General features: G+C 42.0%; 1 protein-coding gene and 1 long non-coding RNA gene across 49 annotated transcripts in view; both read left to right on the top strand.

Annotated features, from left to right (window-relative positions):
• Positions 1 to 4,401, top strand: part of LOC117196115 (uncharacterized) — a 107,957-nt gene extending 103,556 nt beyond the window's left edge. The window contains exons 10-11 of the long non-coding RNA XR_007475779.1: positions 1,506 to 1,541; positions 3,936 to 4,401. This is a non-coding gene — a long non-coding RNA (uncharacterized LOC117196115). The remainder of the gene's footprint in view (positions 1 to 1,505; positions 1,542 to 3,935) is intronic.
• A 7,093-nt stretch (positions 4,402 to 11,494) lies between these two features.
• Positions 11,495 to 23,551, top strand: part of ZNF438 (zinc finger protein 438) — a 284,020-nt gene continuing 271,963 nt past the window's right edge. For 5 of the 48 annotated variants that reach the window (XM_049706476.1, XM_033403401.2, XM_012536304.3 and 2 more), the window contains exon 1: positions 13,733 to 15,694. The gene's annotated coding sequence lies outside the window, so the exon portion shown is untranslated. The other 43 variants (XR_004476153.2, XR_004476148.2, XR_004476130.2 and 40 more) reach the window with 28 other exon arrangements.

Raw genomic sequence — 23,551 nt, 5'->3', positions numbered from 1 at the left:
GTCCCGCCCGCCCCGGCGGGCGAGCAGAAAAGCCTCTCGGCTGGTGAGTTCCGGTCGGCCCGATCCTCTGCGCTGGAATCTGTCCGCTTTGCCCTCCGCACCCCTGTTGCTGTGCTCTCCTCCGCGGCTCCCAAGCTCCCCCACTCCGCCTCCCGAAGTCTCCACCCGCGAAGGGGCTTCCTAGTGTGTGGACACTTTTCCTCCTTCACAGCTCTCAATAATTCTTTATATTAAATTCTCTCTGCTAAAATAACTGGTGTGATGTCCGCCTCTTGACTGACCCCTGATTGAGAAAGTAGCTATCCCTATTTATTTTCTGATTTTAATGATGACACTTTACCCGTTAGCCTTTTAGCCCTGTAACTGCTGGGTTTTGGTTTTTGGTTGATTGTTATTGAAGTTTATCAAGTGTGTTTCTTGTATATATTGACAAATGCATTTTTTCTTTCTTGTTAATGTAAGAAACTAGACATTTTTCGTAATGTTGAATCATCCTATTCCATATTTCTGGAATAAATAACTAATAGTTAACACATTTGTAGCACTTACTACATATGCTCCAGGCATTTTATATATATAAATTCACTTAGCAAACCTCCTTGGTCATGGCTCATAATTACATTGCCAAATGTTTATTTAGAACTTACATTTATAACTGAAATTCAACAATATTTGGAGTTTTATCTCTTGTATTGATATTACTTGTTCCTACTATCTTATCACCTCTATCGAACTGAAAGATCCTTGAAAATCAATGTCTTACTATGCAGTCAGTACCTCAGTATCATGCAAGAGCGTGTGTTGATGTTTGTTGAATGATTAAACACACTTAATAGATCTAAAGTAAGTCTACTTTATGAAAATTAGCATTTATTCTGTAATATAAATTCTGATTTCACACATTTAAAAATATTTGTAAGTAATCAAAATACATAAAAATGGATACATTTAATATTAAACTAGACTTTTCTGGGCATATGTATGCATTTCAGAATGCTAACATTTTAAGAATTATTGCTTATCCTGTCTCCTTAAATGTCTCTTCATAGAGTTTTAAAATTCTCCAACATTTTGTTAATAGCAATAATTACTGTTGTATATTTTTGAGTTACTGCATTATGTTTTGTGATGTAGATTATATCAAAATTATTCCTTTTTCCAGAAGATTAAAGACAAATTAGTAAAAGATATGCATCAAGGATTCTTAATGTATGAAACCATTTTCAACAAAATGTTTTTTATTTAAGTCAAAATTGGATTTCCACGGTTTAGGGCTTCAGGGCTTCTAAGCCATTGCTCCCACAGATTTAAGACTTGAACTGGACATCAAAGGTTATCGTGCGGCCTCTTCAAGGCACTAGCTAAAGTTTTGGTAACCGTTTTCTGTGGTTTAGCTTTGCTTGAATCCTTCCCTTCAAAGCAGCTGTTGCTATGTCATTGAGATTAAGTTTAAGGACAAGATGTGTTATTATTTATTTGTATGTTTTTTTCAATTGTATTTTAAGGACCTTCTGTGTGCACAGGAAAATACTGGCAGACGGGTAAGTAAAGATGTTATCGTCTACCACCAAGGATTGTGCAACATAAGGACCCACATGCAGACCCACATTTTATATAGAAATAACATTGTGGGACAAACTTTTTTTTTGCAATCCCAAAGCAATAGGAAAAAGAAAAAAAAACTATCATAAGGAGAGGAGCACAGTGCTATATTGGCACCCTGAGGATTTTTTCCTTATTTGTTTTTGCTATTGTTGTTTTAATTCTAGGTTCTGATTTTATGTCGTTTGGGGGGTAATGACTGGGCATTTATGATCACAATCACAAAGGATCTTTTTCTCACACCCTTTCATCATGTTTGGAAGCAGTAATATAAACCATGGTAATAGAAATTATTTTACTATTATTTATTTTTTCACCTTCCCTAATACCCTAATGTTTATAAGTCTAATTTGCATGAGTAGGAATGACATATGTGTGTGTGTGTATACATATATATATATATATATATATATATACACACACACATACATATATATCCTTTTTACTGACACACAGTAGTTTTATAAAGCTTGGGCTGGATTTATTTGAAAAAATACTCTATTTTAATTCATTATGTAGCCTTTTTAATAAAGTCTAACTTTATTAAAGTGACCTAAAATTCATTTTATCAGTTCAATTCACTTATCTCAGCCTATGTGGTTTCTGTGTGTGTGTGTGTGTGTGTGTGTGTGTGTGTGTGTGTGTGTGTATCATCCACCTGATGGTGGCAAAAATGCTACACAGTTTTGAAAACTACAAATATAAAGAGCTATTTTGATGATCATCTAATTTTAGAAGCAAATTATGGCATAGAACTACAGTTTAATTATATTAAGTATAGTCTCCATTACTGTCCTATATTTTTATCTCAGTTTTCACTTTACCTCTGAACATAGATTCTTCTTTTCATAGGTTTTCCTGAATTATGATTTAAAGACAAGGAAATAAGAAATGCATATAGTTTATAGTGTGTTAAGTGACAGACACGAGGATCTATTTCAGGAAATTAAAATGGCAACCTGGGGGAATTTGTTTTCTATAAATTAGGTTTATTAAGAAATACAAATTTTCTCATTCACATCAATTACATAATATTTAGAAACACTAGAAAGTTGGTAGTTTAAAACTTCACACAATTGACTTAAAGAAGAGGTTTGTTCAAAGTTTTTCACCAACTCTCTGGAATGCCAGTCATAGGATAAAACATAAGACATACTATCTATTTTTTTCTGGTGCTAGCAGCCCCTTTATTGGGTGGCTTAAGAACTGTTCAGTTTTCTGGACAGTTTTTGATTGCTTTTTAATGGTTTTTTTTGTTTCATTCTTTTTAAAATGTTGATACTATTTTCACAGAAAAAAAAGAAGCATAGACCAAAATAAGAAAATTATGTTGAGCAAATGTTAATGGAAATTGACTTAGGTTTCAAAACTGAAGTGGACACTTTTGAGCTGTGAAGTTCTGAGTTTTGTTTTATTTTCATCAAAAATTCTCAGATTTTATGAGAGCAACTGAAGTCAGGAGACCATCCTGAAGGAAAAATTGGGGGGGGAAAGGTGAAAATAGAATATTTCAGTTGCACAGCAACATCTTTGCTGTTTTGAAAATAAATCTTTGCAGGTGTGTTTCCGATCTGACTTTCTTGCTCAAGGAAGAATGTTTATCATTTTCTGAATTTACCAGCAATTGGTGTGCACTGAGGGCTCATTTATTTCTTACAAAATGTCGCTAACTCACTCCTGTCCTCTTAAATTTAAAACAGCTGCTAGCCACTGGCAGGATCTAAATCTTAACAGAGACAGAATTCCAGACTCTCTGGATGCCTGTATTACACTCTTGTTAATAACGATCTCTGTCCATCAAGGTGACGACAGGACAACGTGGGGCTATACACGTTTTCTCTGTCCATATGTAAAAAGCTAAAGCTTTTATTTTGTTGACAAAAACCCCATGATTTCATTAAATAACCCCTCTGATTATTGGTGTCATTTGATGAAGCACTATAATTTAGTTTTGCTTGAAGCCCCCTAACTTCCGAAGTTGTTTCCTTTCTAGGCAGTTATATTTTTAATGTTATCTGGGAGTTAGAGTAGCCTTATTTACTGAAGTAGCAGAGGGATCCCAACTCAACTTTAAAAGGTGAGGCAAATTTGGGAAAAGAAACATATTTTTTAGTTTTCAATTGTTTAGAATTTTATTTTCAGATACCATTTTCACAATGTAGAATTTATAATCTCAGCATTTCCTTGTAAAGAAGACAATAATTTCAACTTTTCCAATGACTACCTCACTGTTTAAAATAAGAATTTTGACATAAGCCTTAAATACTGGGATTTTCAGTCAAAGACACAATACTGCTTACTTTACCAAAAAGAAATCATTTTGTTTTTCTTAGGTTTTCTTGCAGAACGACTGTTCAATTTCTATAAAGATAGATTCATCTGTTGTGAACAAGGCTGAAGATTATTTTCATGCATAAGATAAATCACTGGAAGAGACAGTAAAGCATTCAAAATGTACTTTATGTCCTACCAGAGAAAAATCCAAATCACTCTTCTCCACAGTGAATTCATGGTTTCCTGCAAGATAAGATCTCATCCTGTTAAGGACTTCATCTTGGAAGAAGAGAGAGCATCATCTCTCAAGGGAGCTCCAGTATCATAATTCATAAAATCAAATATATCAATAAACACAGCTCTAATTTTAAAATAGCCATCCAAGTCTCTGGAACCTAGAGCCTAAACACTCGATGTTAAACTGTAGTATTTTATAATAACATAAATCTGTAAAAGAGAACAAATAATTGTTTAATTATTTAAAAGTTTTCATTCTCATGAATAAAATTTAAATGCTCAGCAATCCTTAATTACTACATTTGGAATCCCTTCCTTAGTGATGAGAATTAACTTTGCAATTTAATTTGCCGCTTTACCATGTGAAAAAGAAAGATAAAAAATAAGCCTCTTGGGAACAGGAAGAAAATTTCCAGTCTCTCACCAGCCAATCCAGTTTTTAATCAGCACTTTCTCTCTCTCGACATTATTGGCATTTTCACCCCCATTCCTCCCCCAGTTCTGGTTTACAGACATAACTAACTGTACAGATCTGAGGTTTGGATTTCATTTCACCTTGAAGTGTTTGCCTAGATTTGTTTTACTGGTCAATATGGTAGTCCAGAATGCAGAAAAGATTTTAAACAAATTATAGACTCTGCTAAAGAAGATACATGATATTCTAGGTATAAGATATCAGGAAAGAAGTATAGCAAAAATTTCCAAATGTTTACTACTTTTTCTTATAGTGTCAGGCTTACCTCTAGGTGGTCACAAAGCACTGAGCTGATCTCCCTGTGCTATGTGGCTGCTTCCCACTAGCTATCTATTTTACATTTGGTAGTGTATATATGTCAATACCACTCTCTCACTTCATCCCAGCTTACACTTCCCCATCCCCGTGTCCTCAAGTCCATTCTCTACGTCTTTATTCCTGTCCTGCCCCTAGGTTCTTGAGAACCTTTTTTTTTTTTTTTTTTTAGATTCCATATATATGTGTTAGCATATGGTATTTGTTTTTCTCTTTCTGACTTACTTCACTCTGTATGACAGACTCTAGGTCCATCCACCTCACTACAAATAATTCAATTTCATTTCTTTTTATGGCTGAGTAATATTCCATTGTATAAATGTGCCACATCTTCTTTATCCATTTATCCAATGATGGACACTTAGGTTGCTTCCATGTTCTGGCTATTGTAAATAGTGCTGCAATGAATATTGTGGTACATGACTCTTTTTGAATTATGGTTTTCTCAGGGTATATGCCCAGTAGTGGGATTGCTGGGTCATATGGTAGTTCTATTTGTAGTTTTTTAAGGAATCTCCCTACTGTTCTCCATAGTGGCTGTATCACTTTACATTCCCACCAACAGTGCAAGAGGGCTACCTTTTCTCCACACCCTCTCCAGCATTTACTGTTTGTAGATATTTTGATGATGGCCATCATGAATGCATTTTAAAGTATTTAAATGAATGAAGTTTTTTACAAGGAAGTTTTAAGTGAACTGAGAAGTTACCAATCTAGTCTCTTAATTAGCTGAGAAAAGCTTCTTGAGAAAAATGGGGTTTAAGGAGTACAAGCTACAGAATATCTGGATCTTCTCCTTCCTGCAAACTGGGGGGTTCTTGGAGTTCAGCTGCCATCTTGGATGGAGAGGTGACTTTGAGAATGTAGATCAAGCATTGACTGAGCAACAAGATGGAAAGAGCCTGAATCCCTGGCACCACTGTGGGCGAACTTGTCCTGGACCACATATATCCAGACAGTTTTACGCATCGAGAAATAAACTTCAAATTTGTTTAAGCCTGTTATCTCAGGGGTTTTCTGTCACTTGCATCCAAACCTTATCTTGACTAATGTCAACAGCAGTACCTAAAGTATGACTAGACAAGAGAATCTCCCCCAAATAACAGACTTATTAAATACCCACATTCTATACAGCCTCGGAGCTCACTTTAAAGTATAATTTAAAGGTGATTGAGTCGACCATTTGTGGTATAGAACAAAACGGAAACGTGATAATTAACAGGATAATTAACTTTCCTTCTCCCATGTTGGTACCTGAGAACAGAGGCCAAGGGAAGGAGAGAAACTTCTGTGACTCTCTGCTGGGTAAGCCTGTGTGCTCTGTGAATGCAATCCGTGCAACACGCACATAGGCCTGGCCATACTGTGCATCCAACCTTCTATATTACACTTCAATTTTTCTTAAGTATTTTTCTTTTTTGTTTAAATACCAAAAAGCAATATCTTATTGGAAAAAAATCTCTAATGCACAAGAAGTTTATTCTCTAGAAGACAGACATAAAAACAGTGAAAAATCTATCTATAGGGCAAAATGTAACTATTGAAAATCATTACTTCACTTAGAGCATTAGTGGATTTCTGAGCAAAGCTGTTTATTTTGCAGGTTTTATGATCCTTCTTAAGCTAGAGTCTTAAATGATCCAGCCCTTCACTTTCAAGATCCATCATAAACTCCAGTGCCACGTGGGTAGCTTAAATAGCCCCCAGGTGGGGTTATGGGAAAACAGGGAACATCTGTGTCTCTGAACCGGGCAGCTTCACTCCAACGATGAATGCCCTGGGTGAAGAGGGGGGCTGACATCATCAGAGCCTCTGATATTTGGAAGAAGCTGAAATACTTGCTTTTTAAATGTTATCTTCTGATACTCAAGAATTTAAAAACACAACGTGGACCAAATCGAACACCTCAGTGACCTGAGCACCATCTCTAGCTTAAAGTCCAGGTGCAACTGGATCTGACCTTGCAAAATCAGATTTTAAAATTTAACTTTAATTTGGCCTCATTATATTGCTTTAACTGATTACAAACTGCCTGAACCCAACATAAAGGGTAAACAATAAATGACACTTTGTCAAGTAGAGAAGAGACATGCCGAATTAATTACCAAGGGGAACCTTCACATACCTTTAGAGCCAAATAGAACTCAACTGGGATAAAACTCAGAGAAGTTGTGACTTTGTTTTCCCAGAACAACAGGGCTTTGCGGATAATCAAAGAGTTTGGGTGATGACAGTGATGACTTTTGTCTCCTAGGTTGCACCCACCTGTCACCTGTCAGGGAGATGACATACCCTCCTCAACTGAATTCAAGAAATTTGCCCAATGCCTTTCACATTCCGGAAACTGTGTTAGGTGCTAAGGACACAAAGTTGAGTGAATCAATCTCCGTCTTCAAAGAATTCATAGCTTAGTGGGGAGAAAGACGTATAAGCATTTATAAAGCAGTATACTGTGTGCTATTAAATCAAAGATGCTATCTGTGATAAGATAAATCATTATTTTTTTGTAAAACGAAGAAAAAAATTAATTAAATTATGTTATCCTTTCCATTTTAAGATGCATTCTGATTTGAGAGACATTTAAATGTCATGTGCTATAGAAGTTTCTTTAAGGAGCAGAGGGAAGAGATGGTTTGACCACCTGGGCAAAACAATGAGCTCCAGGGTAGTATTTAAGGCTGAAATTGGGAGTCAGATAACTTTAAGCTACGTGACCTAGGGCAAGTCACTTGACATCACTTTTTCTCTCATCTGTAAAAGACATAAAAATAGTAGCTACTCTGAAGAGTTGTTGTGAAGATTAAATAAAGATTTCACATAGAGCGCTGATCAGTGATTTAGATCTAAGTGCTCAAAAAAGTTGGCTGTTTTTAGCAGAGAGAGTTAATGATAGGACTTGAAGAAAGACTAGGTCTTTTCCAAGAGGTAAGGGAGAAAATAGATCCCACGGAGGAAGAACAGAATACACAAAGACTTCAAGCCTGTTTCTGGAACATTCTGCTTGACTGCAGTGCTGTGGTAGGTGAGGTTTCTTCCTTGAGGAATTCTGGATCTTTCTGACACCTTCTTCTTTCTCCTGCACCTTCTTCCCCTGCCCTCGAATCCCAACACACCCGCAAGGCAGCTTGGTTCCTTCAGCTTTTCACTCAAAAGCATGCACCTGGACCTTTACTCAGTCACGGACTTGGCCTCTCAGAGCCACACCACTAGTGACTTGCTTTCCTTTTCCCTCCTCACTCCCCCACCCCACTCTTGCCTTTGGGAGAAGCCTTTGTCCAATATCCTTTGTCTGAAAGGATTCACTGCTGTTCCCTAGTGCCTGTCAATTTCTTTCCAGGGACTTCATGCAAATAAGGGTGCAGGTGGCCTGCCCTGATTTCGCAAAGTTCCCTGAGGGCTAACACCCTATTAGGGCTTTCACTCTGAACAACGTTCAGTGATCCTAATCCCCTCTGAAGCTTGGAGAAGTTACTGGATTTCTCCAAATAACTGGGCACAGAAGTACCCAGGCAAGCGGACCCTGTTCAGGGTTTTGCGATATTATGCTGCACCATCCTTCAAACAGTTATTCCTCCTAAAGGATTTTTCTTCTCGGTATTATTTCTATTAACACAGTGCCCCCTGTTTAGAAAGCAGCTAGTATCCTGAGTAAGAAACCAGCCAGTGTGTGGATTTGAGGTCATGTATCCATCCGTTCATTCCTCCACACATCTTTAGTGAGTACCTGCTCAGGGTAGGGTCCTCAGGTACCAGTAAACCTTTGAGGTTGAACAAGACCAATATTACCCCTACTCTCACAGAGCATACAGTCCAGCAGGGGAGGAGGTGAAAATCATTTCCAAGGCCCAGAGCAAAGGCAGTTTAGGCAAAGCTTCTCAGAGGAAGCTTCTGCAAAGGAGAGACCACAGGATGGGGAGAATTAGCTAAGTAAAGGGATGAGAGAAGAGAGGTGATAAAATGAGATACGAAATAGAACTTTGCAAACCGTGTCACAGCAGCTGTAAGATTGTAGGCTTATGAACGTACCTCCTTCTGCAGCCCCCCAATCTCTGTCCCCAGTCTTTCTTCCACCAAGCTACCCATCTCTGCTCCTTTCTCATGACAACCTCTCTTTTTTTGGGTGTAACTCTTGTTTTGTGGCTGTTTATCATGTTGTCATTATTACAGTCTTGGTTTTTGTCCTGGAGACAAGAGCCTTTCTGGATGTAGAAGTGACCTGGTTATTGTGTTGATTACCTTGACCAGATCCTGGAGCTGGGAGGGATGCAAGGGGGTTGGAATGGGATTTGGTTTGTCTTGATCTTGATTCTGAATGATGAAATATGCATAGAAGTCAGGCAAGTGGTGGTTATAATAGTGTTTCTGAAACTTTTTGAATTGAGATCCATGGTAAGAAATACATTAACATAGCAACTCGGAAAACACACACGTTACTGAAACAGTAGTTTACTGAAGCTTGTGTTTTGGGAACAATTACCCTTATTGCATGGGATACAATTTGATATTTGGGATTCTGATTAGTGTTTTTCAGGCTGGTAATCCATTAATGGGTCACAAAATCAATTTACTAGGTCATGATGAGCACCTCAAAAATGGAAATAGAAGTGCGGAGACAGGCCAGGAAATGGTGAAGAAGATACCCCTACACTGTGGTCAGTCTTTAGGAGCTAGAATTTACAGACCTTGCACTTTCCAAGTCCCTGTTTCTTGCCTTGTTACTTGAAACTCAGTACAGATCAGTGGTTATGGCTGCAGATTCTAGAGTATCTTGACTGTTACTCAGAGGCTGTGAGACGTGTGACACTTGGTCTCCTGCACTCTGCTTGCCCCGTGTGTAAATGGGAGATAATAACAGCACTTTCCTCATCCAGTTGCAAGGATTAAATGAATTAATGCAGTGTCTGGTGCATATAAACACTCGACAAATATTAGCCATTATATTTCAAACTTTTGTTTTCCCCTAGCGTTAAGGTTCAGCTTTTTGCAGTTTGCCAATGGGACAAAAGGAACAGTTATGAAGTACAGGGCCCTGGAACCCAGCTTGCTAGGGGCAACAGATACCAAAGTGAAACAACCACCAGGGGAAACTGAAACCCCAAGGGCCAGAGTGAAGGAAGGTCCTTAGTCCTTCCAGTGCTAACCCTTGAATGTCCAGGGATTTGTTTTGTTTTTGTTTTTCCTTAAAGAAAGCAGTTCTCCTAACAGTTCCTCTCTCTAATATCAACATACGTTTGACCCTAGCTCCTGGCTACTTATCTAGATCAGATTCCAGTCTGTTACAGAAACTTGACTGTATCTGATCATGTATTTCCCCCAAATTTCTACTTGATATTCCCTGAGGTTCCTCTCCTTGTTTGGGTACACTTCCTGCCTGTCAATCTTTTGTTGGCCGCATTACTTCTTTCCTGCATCTAGCAAGACAGGAGGCTTTTGTTTTTGTTTTGTTTTGTTTGAAAATCTTGGGGTATCAAGAGAAAAAAATTGCTAAATAATAAGATGAGAAGAAAGGAATGTCTTCTGTCATACCATCTTACAGAGGCAAAAGTATTTTGTATTGAAGAACTTTTAATGCATTTGGTGTATACCTCTTAACCATTTCCATTCCATAAAAGGACAGATGACATATACGATGTGTGGGACGCTCCCATAGGAGTATCTAGAATCTCCTTAAAGAAGGATTCCAATTTTGGGGATTTTATAAGCATGTAAATAATGAAATTAACAATTTAAAGGTTTCTTAAAATTGTTGTTTTGCAAGGAAAATATACTGTCATTTGTTCAATATGCAGAAGTTTTAAAAAGTGCTTATTTTTCTATAACTGCTCCACAGAACAAAAACCTTATTTTTGTTAAAATTGTTATCTACAAACTCTAAAAATTTCTTATGTCATTTGATGATCGTTAAAACCTTGTATGATATATTAAGACAAAATGTACGAATAATATCCAAATCAGAAACTTCTCTAAGCTTTAATTACTTACGTGGATTTTTCCTGAATAATACGTTTATTTCTAACCAGCCCAGATATCAGGCGTTAAAGGCTAACATTCCCCAGCATCACTCTTTCCTATAAAAATACCGCAGTATTTTCAGTGAGAGTGTAAACAAACAATTGTTTCAGGTTTTATTTACACTGGAGCTGCCGGGCAAAATTCCCTGCTTCATCTAGCTATTTGTCGTGATTCCAAGTAAGTTTTTAAAAGTGATCCTTTCTCTCTTCAGTACTTCCTCCTTAGCGTCTATTTCCAAGGCCTGTTTTTCCCATTCTTTATTTTTCAAGACATATTTGCCTGAGCCACTTTTAAGCATCAAGTTTTTTTTTCTGCCTATAAGAGTAATAATATAAGAATCCAACAAGTCAGAAATAAATGTTTAGTATATTGCTGTCGGCTTCTCGAGCCTTCCTTTTTCCTTCCACTGAGCCATCTTTGAACCAGCACTCTTCATTTTTAAGAACACAGGAAAGAGCCTAAAAAGGGGCAGAGACCCGTGGGACGGGCGCAGGAAGGTGTCGTCACGCGAGGAGGAGGTGGCGGAAAGTTTACAAGAGCGAAGAAGCGAACATCCTTGTTTGTACAGATCATCGCCTGCTAAGCTTAATAGAGGAGAACGGTAGTCTGCAAGTCGTCTCACTGAGCCAAAGCGGGAAACCCAGTAGGAAGGGTAGAGGCTAAAAACTCAAGTAATAAGGCTAGAGGAGCCGCCGGGACAGGGTGGGGCCGCCGGGCGCCCGCCTAGCCTCGAGCGGGACCCGGAAGGGCGGGCCCTAGGGGGCGGGGCCGAGCCGATGTGGGCGGGACCAAGAAGGAGCAGGTCCGGTTGGGGCGGGGCCTGGGGCGGGGCATACTCAGAGTGGGCGGGGCCAAGCCAGGGCCTATCCAGTTGGGGCGGAGTCTCGAGGGGGCGAGGCAGGAGCAAAGGCCGGCGGGGGAGCTGACCCCGCCCGGCCGAGGGGCCCGTGGCACCTGGTGAAGAGCAAATGGCTGTTTCCTCATGTGGAGGACTTTTAAGGAACACGTGAGGGAGGGAAGGCAATGTCTGTGGAAAATCTACCTCACAACCCTGGCGTCCTGCTCCAGCCCCCGGGCGACAGCCCGCTTGCTGTGTTCCCAGGGTCTTTGCAGCCACGTGGGCCGTCTGCGCCTGCGCCCGCGCCCAGGGCTCCGCGGCGGGGCGGGGCCGCTGATGAAGGGCGTGTCTCCCGCCGGCGCGCGGGGGGCGGGGCCGTGGGGGGGCGGGCGGCGGCGACCCGCGGCCTGACCTGCCCGGGCGCCGGGTCTCATGACGTCACCTCGCCGTGACGCGCACGCGGTAGGAAAACTGTAAGTTTCTGAGGATTCCTGCAGTTTCCCGGGCCTGCGGGGCTAGCCCGGCTGCTCGCACCCCCGGAGTCGGTGGTGGCCGTGGGTTCTGCTCCTGGGGCGGTCCGGGGAGCCGCTGAACGCGGTGACGGGACAGGTGCCCGCCCGGGCGGGGAGCGCGCCCTCCGCGGCGGGAGGGACGGGCGTGCGAGCAGGCGAGGCCGCGCCCTGGCAGCACCGCAGCGTCTCCCCTGGGGCCGATATCGAGGCCGGGGAGGGGGGAGTCCGGGGGGGAGAGGCCCGTTTCTTTCTTCCCCGATGGGGGCACTGGGTTCCCCTCTGCACATACTGAGTCGGGTGCAGGGTTCCTGCGGAGACACCCCGCCCCCCCCGCCCGGGCTTCCTCTGGGGTCCCGCGAGCGACCAGGTGGCTGAGGCGGAGCCACTTGCAGGGATGACCACTTGCTGCCTCAGTGCCCTTTTCGCGTACACTGGAGGCGAAGCGGCCTCCGGCCTCCCTCCGAGGCAGCCCCAGGGCCGGGCGCGTCGTGAGAGCACGCGAGGTGACACTAGCATGTGACCGCGCCAGGAGAAAGCGTACAAAGGCAGTGGGCTACTCTGCGAACGTGGGGACCCGCAGCCCTCTGACAGAGGTCTCGTGGGCCGGGGTCCTTGCCGCAGGTCTGCCTCCCGCCTTCCTCCGCCCGCTCTGATCCTGGACCGCCCTCGAGCCCGACGGCCGATCTGAACGTGGTGGACGGGGGCCAAGAAGTCGCTGGAAGCGTCACCGCAGCGCTCTCGGCGATTATGAGGCCCCGCCGTGCGGGTTTGCAGAGAGAACTCTGAGCGCCCCGGAAGAGTCGCGGGGTGCTGCCGTGTCCCCTTGGAACGCCCCGCCGTCGTAGCTGCCTGCCCGCCCGGGCTTGGTGCGCCGCCGACGCGTTAGTGCTGTGCCAGAATCGTTCTCAGATGCAGGGCAGGTGCTTGTCAGGAACTTCGAAGGGCGGAGGACCAGGCACCCCCGGTGTATTTATTCAGGAGACTGAGAGATCACGTTTCCGTAGAGTCAGCTCCAGGGCCTAATACTCTTCCATCCTAGTTTGAAGGGCCTTAGACTGGGAACGCAGGGGTTCGAACCTTTGTTCTGCTCGTTACTAGCCTTTGCGTCCAAAGATGAGTCACCCAAACTTGGAACTTGAGCCTTCTTCCTAAAATGGGAGATGATGGTATGCGTAGTATCGCTCTCCTGAGGTTCAGCTGTGGTCATGAAGGTGAAAACGAGAGTACGGTGTCGTTACTAAGAAATTCACGCCGGTTCCCTAACCTGGGGAAGAGGTGTGTTGTGCTCTCAGAGTCAGGTCCTGGGTCAGAAGCGGAACTAGAGCATCAAATGAGATGACATGTCCAACCTAGTGGAGCTCACGTTCCGGCGGGGCACTGGGCAGCAAAGAGCAAGGACGTGATGTTATTTCAGACGGCGGTAAGTGCGGTGAAGCAAAGGAAGACAAGGCCAAGAGTGGGAGAGCAGGGCAGGTCGTTTCAGAGGGGGTCTGTCTGGGGACACCTCTCAAAGGGGGTGGTAGTTGAATGGATTGACGGGAGAGGAAGAGCCTGAGGTAAGAGCATGTCAGGCAGGAATAATCATAGTAGTGAACCTTGCCTGGAGCTTACTGTGTGTGAGGCCCTCGTCTAAACGCCTAATGAAGTTTTTACAGCCTTCTGAGGTCTGTATTACTATCTCCATTTTTATCGATGGGGATAGGGCCCTTGTAGGCGTGGGGCAGTGAAGATGCTCCTCGAAGCGTGATGGAAAGCCACAGGGAGGTTTGCATCACGGGAATAGCGTCTGACTTCAGTGCTCTTGGAGAGTTAGCCGGAGGGTCGTGGAGCGGGGAGTGTTGAGAGTGGGGAGGTGGGAGAGTCTTGCTGCCCCCTGGGGAGAGACGGTGGGCGCCTGCACTAGGGAGGTACTGGCGAGGTTATGGTACGTGGGCAAAGTCGTGGAAAGCTTCTGAAGCCAGGAGTGCTGGTGTGGACTTGCTAGTTGGAGGGTGGGGAAAAGGAAGAAGTGATGACTTCTCAGGTTTTAGGCTGGAACAGCTGGATGGATAGTGGCGCTGTTTCCCGAGACGAGAGAAAGGGGTTTGGGAAGAAAACCGTGCATTCTGTTTTGGACGAGTTTTAGATGCCTGACATAGTAACAGCAGTATTGGCGCTAGGAATAACAGTAAGCACCGTGTAAGCGTGAACTGTGTGCCCGATGGGGTTTTAAACATGTTTACACATGTTAATTCATTTAATCCTTATATCACAGCTGTGTGTGCCAGGAGCCCTCAGGGCCCCCACTTTACGCGGGAGAAGACAGAGGCACAGAGGGGTTCAGAGTGACCCGCCTGCTGGCACCCAGCTGGGCAGTGATGGAGCTGGGATTCAGACCCCAAGCCGTCTGACTTCCAAGCCCATGCAGTTTATCCCTGTAACGCCCTGCAAGTCGACACGTTGAGTAGGCCCTTGGGTGTATGGATGTGGAACTCAGGGGAATGGTCAGGGCTGAAGACACACGTTTGTGTTTCTTAAGAGAAAGCCCTCTTTGGTTCCTCATTAAGCCTTGATTGGCAAGGGGAGAAAGGAACACAGGCAGTTGGCGCTGTGCTAACTGGCCTTTCATTACTTGATTCCGTTCAGGCAGCCAACATCCATCCAGGCTGAGGTTCGTATCTCTTCTACTTCTCTGTCTCCAGTCCCGAATCTGGTGCTTGCCATGGAGTAGATGTTAGGCATGACTTTATATGCAGGATATTGGCTGAGGTTTGGGGAGTTCAGAGATGAATAAAACATAGCTCTCTTTCTGGAGGAGCAGAGTGTGAGGAAGGACCCGTGGGGATAAAACTAGAGTGGACGGAGCGCACACTAATGAGCTCATCCTGGCCTTCTTGCCGCCCCCGCTCTGCCCCGCACGCTTGAGGGGTGGGGCGGGGCGGGGTCAGAGGAGCAAAAGAAGGCCTGAGCGGTCGCAGGATGGATTCAAGGTTCCCCAAGAGTCCTTTTCAAGAAAAGAATGACTCAGAGCCTTGCCTAGTTTACTATATTTGCATTAGTTTTATTTGGCAACCGTATAATTTTTCCCAAGTGAAATACAGTTTGATATTTGAATATCATGGTGGAGTGATGAGTTTTTCCAGTTTGTTACATCAGTGTTGACAGGGCCAGCTGGTGAAATAAGGGAGTTGCCTTAAAATGTTGCAGCTTTTGCATAATAGAGGGCGATGGAGGGGTTGTGTGAAGTGTTTAGGCAGGTTTCCGCCCGGTTAAGTGAATCAGGCCAAAGTTCCACACATCGGAATGAGTTTGAGTTTCTCTGCGGATCATCCTGTTAACACTGAGCTGTATTTCTTGTCAGAGAAAGAGGATCTGGTGATATTTGTCATGAGTGGAATTGTGTGGAACAATGTGGAAACACAGGAACTTGAACCATACATACAAGAATAGGTATGTTATTTCTGTGGGTTTCTTTCAGGGCGTACTATAACCTCCATACATTTATCACAATTTTATTACTTCCTAATGTGAGTATTTCACATCTGAACCATTGCAGATTATATATTGATAAATTTATGCCATTGTAGATTTCATGATTAATTTCAGAGCTTTTCCCCTACAACAGATAGCAGTTATATTTCGTTTAGCTTTTTTAGCTTTCAGTGGGAGAGTTGATCTGAATAACCAAGTCCCAGGACTCTAAAACAGGAATCCTCCGCAAGTGTAGAAGTGGAGATGTGCTGTCTCATTTTGCAGTTCACAAAATCTTAAATCTGCTATTGTAGCGTCCCTAAATTTAATGGAGTTGAAGTGATTATCACTATTTTTTTTAACCACAATTGCAGTTAGCTTCCTTAAGAACATTAGATATGGTATAAAGTAGAATTGCGTCTTAAGTGGCCTGTTGATGACTCAGGCTTTGTCACTTTTTAAGTTCAGGCTCTGGGACAGCAGGTTGACGATTAATTGTGTCAGGTAGCTCCCGGCAGAGGGGCAGTGATGGTCAGCCGTCCTGTTTGAAGACAACAGAAGCCACTCTTTCTAACACTGACCAGGTGAAATATAGCATCCTAGATAACTTATCCGAATTGCGTTTAAAATTTATATTTACCTAGGCAAATTTAAAAACTACCATGTTAAGAGTACCAGTGTAAGTACTGATACTATGGAAATTGGTTCTTGTAGAAAACCATGTGTCTAGCCCAGTGATGGAATGTAGTAGGCATTAAATGTAATGCTTAAAACTCTACTTCGTATGGTTTCTTTTATTTTTGCACATTGCCTTCAACATATATATTATATATTTACAGTAATAGCTGAATACTAATTTGGGTAATTTTACTTAATATTTTAAATGTTTAATTTTAATAATTTAAATAGCTATGGAACACTTAATTTTGATTAATTTCATATTTGGTTGCTTAGAAATTAAAACGTCAAGGCTTGATTTTTTTTTTTCTTTTTCAACGTAAACACTAACGAATAAGAATTAGTAAGTCTGGGTGGAGACTAAGCTTTAGTGACAGGCTAACCAAATTGTTAGCCCAAAAAAACTCCCAAGAAGAGAATTCTTAGAGAGGATGAGGCAAAAACAGCATGTTGATGGAAGAGATAATTGAACCATAACTCCCTACGGTACCTGTAATTCTTCTTACGACGTTACTGTCTTACAGACAGCATTCTTTTCTTGAGTTCTTATGTTGCAAAACTGTTAGTTTTTCAGACTGCATTGTAAGCCACCAGTCTATAGGGAGAGAGAGAGAGATGTAAGATAAATACGACTGGAAGGTAGTACTATGGCTGTAGCTCAGTGGATCGCAACTGGGGATGATCTTGTCCCCTCCCCAGCTCACCCTGGGGACATCTGGCAATGCCTGGAGACATCTTTACGTGTCACAGCTGTGTGGGAGGGGTGCTGCTCTGCGCATCCAGTTGGCGGCGGCCAAGGATGCGCCTACATACCCTACAGTGCACAGAGCAACCCCGACATTGAAACATGATCTGGTTCAAGTGTCAACACTGCTGCTGTTGAGAAACGCTGCAAAGTATAGCTTTCTTCTTTTCCTTTTTTTCCCTGATGCTTTAGAAATTGAAGGGGTAGTTTTAAGTGGCAGACACCCGACTCGAACAAAAGATTGTGTTGAACTGCTTTTAGTTCATTGGAGAGCTGAGCCAATTTGGTGCGTTCATTGCGTGGAAAAGAATTCTTGTAGCTAGTGGCCGAGTGGTTGCCAACGGGTCTGGTGTGTCGGGTATGTTCTTAGGTGTGAAATGTTTTTCTTAGTAAAGTTAATTGAATTGGAGCATTATATAATCCTGGGTTGTAACAAGTTTGTTCGTATGAATCCTCTTCATTTTTGTGGGTGTGGAATTAATTATCTCCCAGTCAAAACTCCCAGGGTTTCTCTATATTTGAAAAATCCTTTTCACATTAATTGTCATAAATACCCCATGACATGTGTAGGGTATGCGTTACACCACTGTTTGACAGATGAGGAAACCGACTTAGATCAAATGACTTGTCATGTGTATTATAGCAAGTTAGTGACAAAAGTAAGTCTAGGACTCAGAGGTCTGATGCTTAGGACACTTTTAAAGTTACTGTCTATCATTATCTCTTTTAATCTTTCTGACAGTCCTGTGAAATAATTCCTATTTTATAGACGAGGAAACAGGTTCAGAGATATTAAGTAACTTATTCAAGGTCACCAAACTCATAATGTAGTTTTGACTGTTTCCTCTGAGCTATACTGCCTCTCCATGGATTCTTCTCTAGAAATAAATTCTACAGTTTCTGTATGAATTCACCAAATCTATGCCTAACCTAACTATGTAGGCCTCTTGGCACTGTAGGTGAGGGAAAATTCTCATCTACCCTCTCTGGGTCTCTAGCTGGGCCTGAGAATTAAACTGACATAAAACAGATTAACAGGAGAAAAACATACACATTTTATTAAACTTTTACATATGCATGGGAGCCTTCACAAGAGAATGAAGACCTGAAGAAGTGACCAGAGCAGGAAGCTTTTGCACATTTTAGACAAACGATAACTTTGTGAAGAGTTGACAAGACAAAGGGGTGTGGGCCAGGGGCAGTGAGTGGTGAGGAGGTAACAGCAAGACAAGGGTTTTACTGTAATAAGGTTTGTTTGTACAGATTTCTCAGCCCCCAGTTCCCCGCCTCTGCTGATAAGAATGTCTTCCTCCTGGTACAGAGAGAGTACCTTTCACATGGGATTTTTATCTCTTGCTTTCAGGAAGGACAAAGGAGACTCAGAGTGTCTTTCTTGTACCTGCTATTTCTTAAGTGCCTTTAATTCAAAATAACCAATATGCCAAAATGGCAGATCTTGCGGTGACATTCTGGTTTCCTTTAACACCTAGTCAAATGTTCATGTTAACTTGAATCAATTGGTAATTCAGTGTTCGTAATCCTACTCTGACTGGACTCGAGTGGAAACTTCACGGAGCTTTGATAAACCGTAAGGTAACACCACTTGCCATTTAGAATTTATTTTTTGAGAACGCTAAGTCCACAAGCCGTCCAAAACGTGGCCCTCAGCCGTATCTGAGTGTACTTGGGTCAGGCAGCCCTCTCGCACGATTCACTTTGCCAGTCTGATAGAGGGATTTATATTTGGGATAGGACTCCCATTCATTCTAATTTTCTAATTAGAACCTATATTACTCTCTTCAGCCATCTTTTATGTCAAATTGAGACAGTTTTTCTTACTTTTTTCCATGCTGACCTAAACCTCAAGCTGAGTTGACTTTAGCAACAAACAAAATAACATAATGGTTGGGTTTTATTTGCCTTTCTGAAACATTTAGAGTTCATCTTACTCTAAATGAGTACCTACATTATTTTTGTGAGGTGGTAGGAGCTGGTGATGGTCGCTTTATTTTCTAGACTGAAAAATTTAAGAAGAGATGATCAGTTTACCCAAGTAAACCAATCTCAAAGATAGGATTTAGAATTTAGGTTTTCAGATCTTAAAAAACCAAGCCACACTGTCATTTCTATTAGGTCAGAAAGAGTATCTACTTGAATATTTGCTCAGTTACCATATTCTTTGAAGACTATTTGATGACACTCAATTCTTGATACAAGTTTCAGTAATTGGAAATTTTAGTGTTTCATATGGTACATCCATCAGCTGGGTTTGGACCATTGATAGTGTGAGGTGTGGGTCTGGGGTTGAGAGGAGAAGGAAAGGGACCCCTTTGTTAGTGCAGCTGTGTATTGGGCTAGAAGGATTATACTTAGGCTTAAAAGGCAAAGACTCTCAACTTTCCATAAAATTGAATTATTATAACAAATATTTTTCTTAGCTTCATGAAGAAAAATGCTAATAACCAAGTAACCATAATATTTATCGTATTATTGAAGGAAGAGACCACCACTCCAGTGTAGCTAAATCAAAGCTGAATTTCATACTTGCTGAGCAAGGGAGAATCATGCCTGCAGAATATGGTCCTCACAACAGGCAGAGATGTGCTTAGGTGGGATTTTGAGGAAGCATGGAGTTTCAGGATTTTTTTTTTTCAAAAGTGAGACAATTTAAGGATTGGTTGACTTTAAACTTGGAGTTTAGGGACTGGCCAGCTTTGAGGAGCGAAGGTACTGAAGGGGGGGCAGTTCCTGATTGGCGTACTTTCTCAACTGCGTACTTAAGTGGAGATATTGAGTAGAGTTTAAGGATTGATTGATTGGGGCTTATTTAAAACCGGTTCTGTGTTTACTTGTTCCCAGCTTGGGACAAGAGCCAAGGAATAATCTTTTCCTTTCTTGAAGTTGAAGAACAGGTACTTTAAATTTTCCATGTTTATGTCAAACCTTCGTTAGCAGTGGTGCTAATATAACACTTTGATTTTGCTTTTCTTCTGAAACTTAAAAGAAAAAAAAAAAAGAGTGCAGTGAGTATCATTTGTTTCCTACCCAGTAGCCTCAGGATTCTATGATATTTGGGACCCAGGCTGTTTCAAGGATTATTTTTATATGTAGTTAAAAAGGTAATATGTGATTTATGGAAATACTTTAATGCCTTAGACATTACGGTGAAAGCTGTGTGACTTCTATGTTTACCTTTCTCTCTTGTGGGGGTGTGTTGTGTCAGATGCCTGCCACAGTTCGTCCTGATGGAAGCTGAATTTTAGATCTAAAAGCTTGCTGGTTTTGCTGTTGTTAGAGGTACCTCCAGAAGTGATCTCCTTTTGAAAGCAAACTAGCAATTTTCCCTATACCAACATTTTAGAAGTGTTCACGATTATATTGCATGTCTTTTATATAAGGGAGGCTGAGTCACGTTAGTATCTGTAAATCAGTTTACCACAACTATTATATTAGAGTACCATTCATATAAAGTATTTTGGTTTAGTATTTATTTTGAAATATTTTTATGCTTCGGAATGAAATAAAGAGCTATTTATGACTATTTCTCGGAACTGTGCCAAAATGTTGGTCTTTTTCTAAATTGATCTCTCATAGTAAGAGTTTAGTTTTAAAAATGTTTTCCTCTGGAGATGTTAAAATCAACTCAGAGGGCATTATTTATCCTAGAAGTTCAAGAAGGCAAAATGAGTTGTTGGTGTACTTTGTGTTTTGAATCGAAATTTTATTTAAAATAGCATACATGCTGTATTTACACGAAATAAGCTCATAATATTTAAAAAAGAATGGGTGCTGGGCTTCCCTGGTGGCGCAGTGGTTGAGAGTCCGCCTGCCGATGCAGGGGACGCGGGTTCGTGCCCCGGTCTGGGAAGATCCCACGTGCCGCAGAGCGGCTGGGCCCGTGAGCCATGGCCGCTGGGCCTGTGCGTCTGGAGCCTGTGCTCCGCAGCGGGAGAGGCCACAACAGTGAGAAGCCCGCGTACCGCAAAAAAAAAAAAAAAAAAAAAAAGAATGGGTGCTGTATACGTTGTGTTTACAGGCTTCTCCTATTCCCTTCCCTTTTTTTTTAAAAAAATATTTAATTTATTTATTGTTTGGCTGCGTTGGGTCTTCGTTGCTGTGCGCGGGCTTTCTTTAGTTGCGGTGAGCGGAGCGGGGGCTGCTCTTTGTTGAGGTGCGCGGGCTCTAGGCACGCGAGCTCAGTAGTTGTGACTCGCGGGCCCTAGGCACGCGGGCTCTGTAGTTGTGGCGCGCGGGCTACGTTGCTCCACGACATGTGGGATCTTCCTGGACCAGCGCTTGAACCCGTGTCCCCTGCGTTGGCAGGCGGATTCTTAACCACTGCGCCGCCAGGGAAGTCCCCCTATTCCCTTCCTTAACCTACAGCTTTTGTGTCTTACCTCTGCCTTCCAGATGGATATCATCCAGTGCTAAAGCTATAGTTGTGATTTAGATAAAGCATTTTTACGTGAAAGCTCTTTGAAACCGTGAAGCCTGATTCTCGTTTTTATTTACAGTCCAAGTTTCTGACCTGCTATGAGAGTTAACCTTAAGAGGTTAATCTTCATCTAGTAGCAAAATTAATGTTATGATGTTCCTTATGAAAGAGCTGTTGATTACGAAATGATACTCAAGCATATTCAATCCTCAACATTTCATTTTTACAAATTTATTCTAAATAGGTACTTAAGTTTTCTAGGAAAAAGTCTATGATGCCTGACCATGGTTACTGGGATTATTCCTGTACTACCTACTGTATGAAGTTATGATTTGAAGTGTGGTTTTTCTCTGTGCACATGCAGTGAATAGTTGGGCTTGTATTGCCTAGTGGTGTGATGAAAAAAGAATCTTAGGCTAGGTGATCTTTTGTAATAAAATGGAAAAATACAGGGTTATATGCACTTCAATAAAAGCCTTGTTTTCTGGACTTTGCTAATATAAAAGATATAAAATGGTATCACGTAGGTTTAATTTGCATTTCTTTGATTACTAGTGAGACTCAGCTTCTCTTCATTCACTTGTTAGCCACATGGATTTCACCTGTGCTTGCCAGATTTAGAAAGTAAAAATACAGGACATTATAAAATTTGAATTTCAAATAAACAACAAATAATTTTTTAGTATAAGTGTATACTGTGTAGTAGTCAGGCCATGCTTATACTGAATTTTTTTCATTATCTATCTTTAATTCAGAGTTAATGGGGCAGCCTGTATTTTATCTGACCACTTGGATTTTATTTTCGGTGAATTGTCTGCTTGTCTCTTATCCACTTTTCAATTGCACTTCCTGTCTTTTTATTGTTATTTTTCAAGAGTCCTTGGCATACAATGGCTATTAAATCCCTTGGTTCTTTTTAGATGTTGCGAATAGGTAGTCCCAGTCTTTTGCCTGTCTGTTAACTTTGTCTAGAACGTCCTTTGTTGAATAACAAGTCCTTAATTTTGAGGGCCTTGTTGTTATTACTTGTTAAATTCCATCAAAATTTCCCCATGGCCAGGTAGAGCTGCACTTAAAAACACAGTCTCAGCTCCCTTACAGCAACAAAGGTTGATTTCTTCCTCATGACATGTCCGTGGCTCTGTTCCACATCGTCTGTTCCACTAAGCCAAAGGAATAGGCTTTTTGGAGACATTGCTGTTCTGTGGCAGAAGGAAAAGGATGTGGCAGAATCAGGTGCTTGGACGTGGCATGTATTACTTCTGTTCATATTTTATTGGCCAAAGCAAATTAAATGGTTGAGCCTGAAATCAGTCAGACGGGAAGAACCGTCTCAGGTCACGTGGCCTGCCTGACATCACTGGGGTGTGGTGGTTTAATCCTCCTGTCATGAGTCAGATGACCTCAAGGTAGCTCACCTTGAATTGAGGGAAAGATGGGTCTGCCACAGAAGCCAGCAAGTGAAGGAGGAGAAAAGACAAGCTTAGTATCTATGACGGGACTGTCTTTAGTTGTGGTTGCTTTCATGTGGTACTGACTGAAGGCAAACAGACCTGTTGAATTTTTGAGAGGTTTACATTGGCAAAGATGCCACAAGTTTGGCTTGTAAAAGCCTGTGGTGGGTTTGACATTGACACCTAAAGCAACCCTTGACCCCCAAATTGGCACCAGCTGTTTGCCACGTCTTTGGAGCACATAGTTTTCCGTATCCACTTCACATATGGCTAGAAAGGATGATGGAAATTAAAAAAAAAAGAATTTTCCAGAGGCAAAGCCAGGCTCCAGCAGACAAACTGATAAAGGAGATCCCTCCCCTTCCCCCCAGAGGACAGGACTGAGTTTAACCAAGGGTCTGGCTTCCTTGGTGGAGGGGGGATTCTTCACCTTTCTTTTCCAGCTGTATCTCATCATTGGTAAGAATGTGTATTTGCCATTCTTTTCTTTTCAGAATGGGAGACTTAACTGCATTCATCTTATT

This window comes from Orcinus orca, chromosome 2, assembly GCF_937001465.1.
Source record: "Orcinus orca chromosome 2, mOrcOrc1.1, whole genome shotgun sequence".
Classification (NCBI taxonomy): domain Eukaryota; kingdom Metazoa; phylum Chordata; class Mammalia; order Artiodactyla; family Delphinidae; genus Orcinus; species Orcinus orca.
The sequence above is the reverse complement of the archived record's forward strand: the minus strand, read 5'-3'. Positions and strand labels throughout refer to the sequence as shown.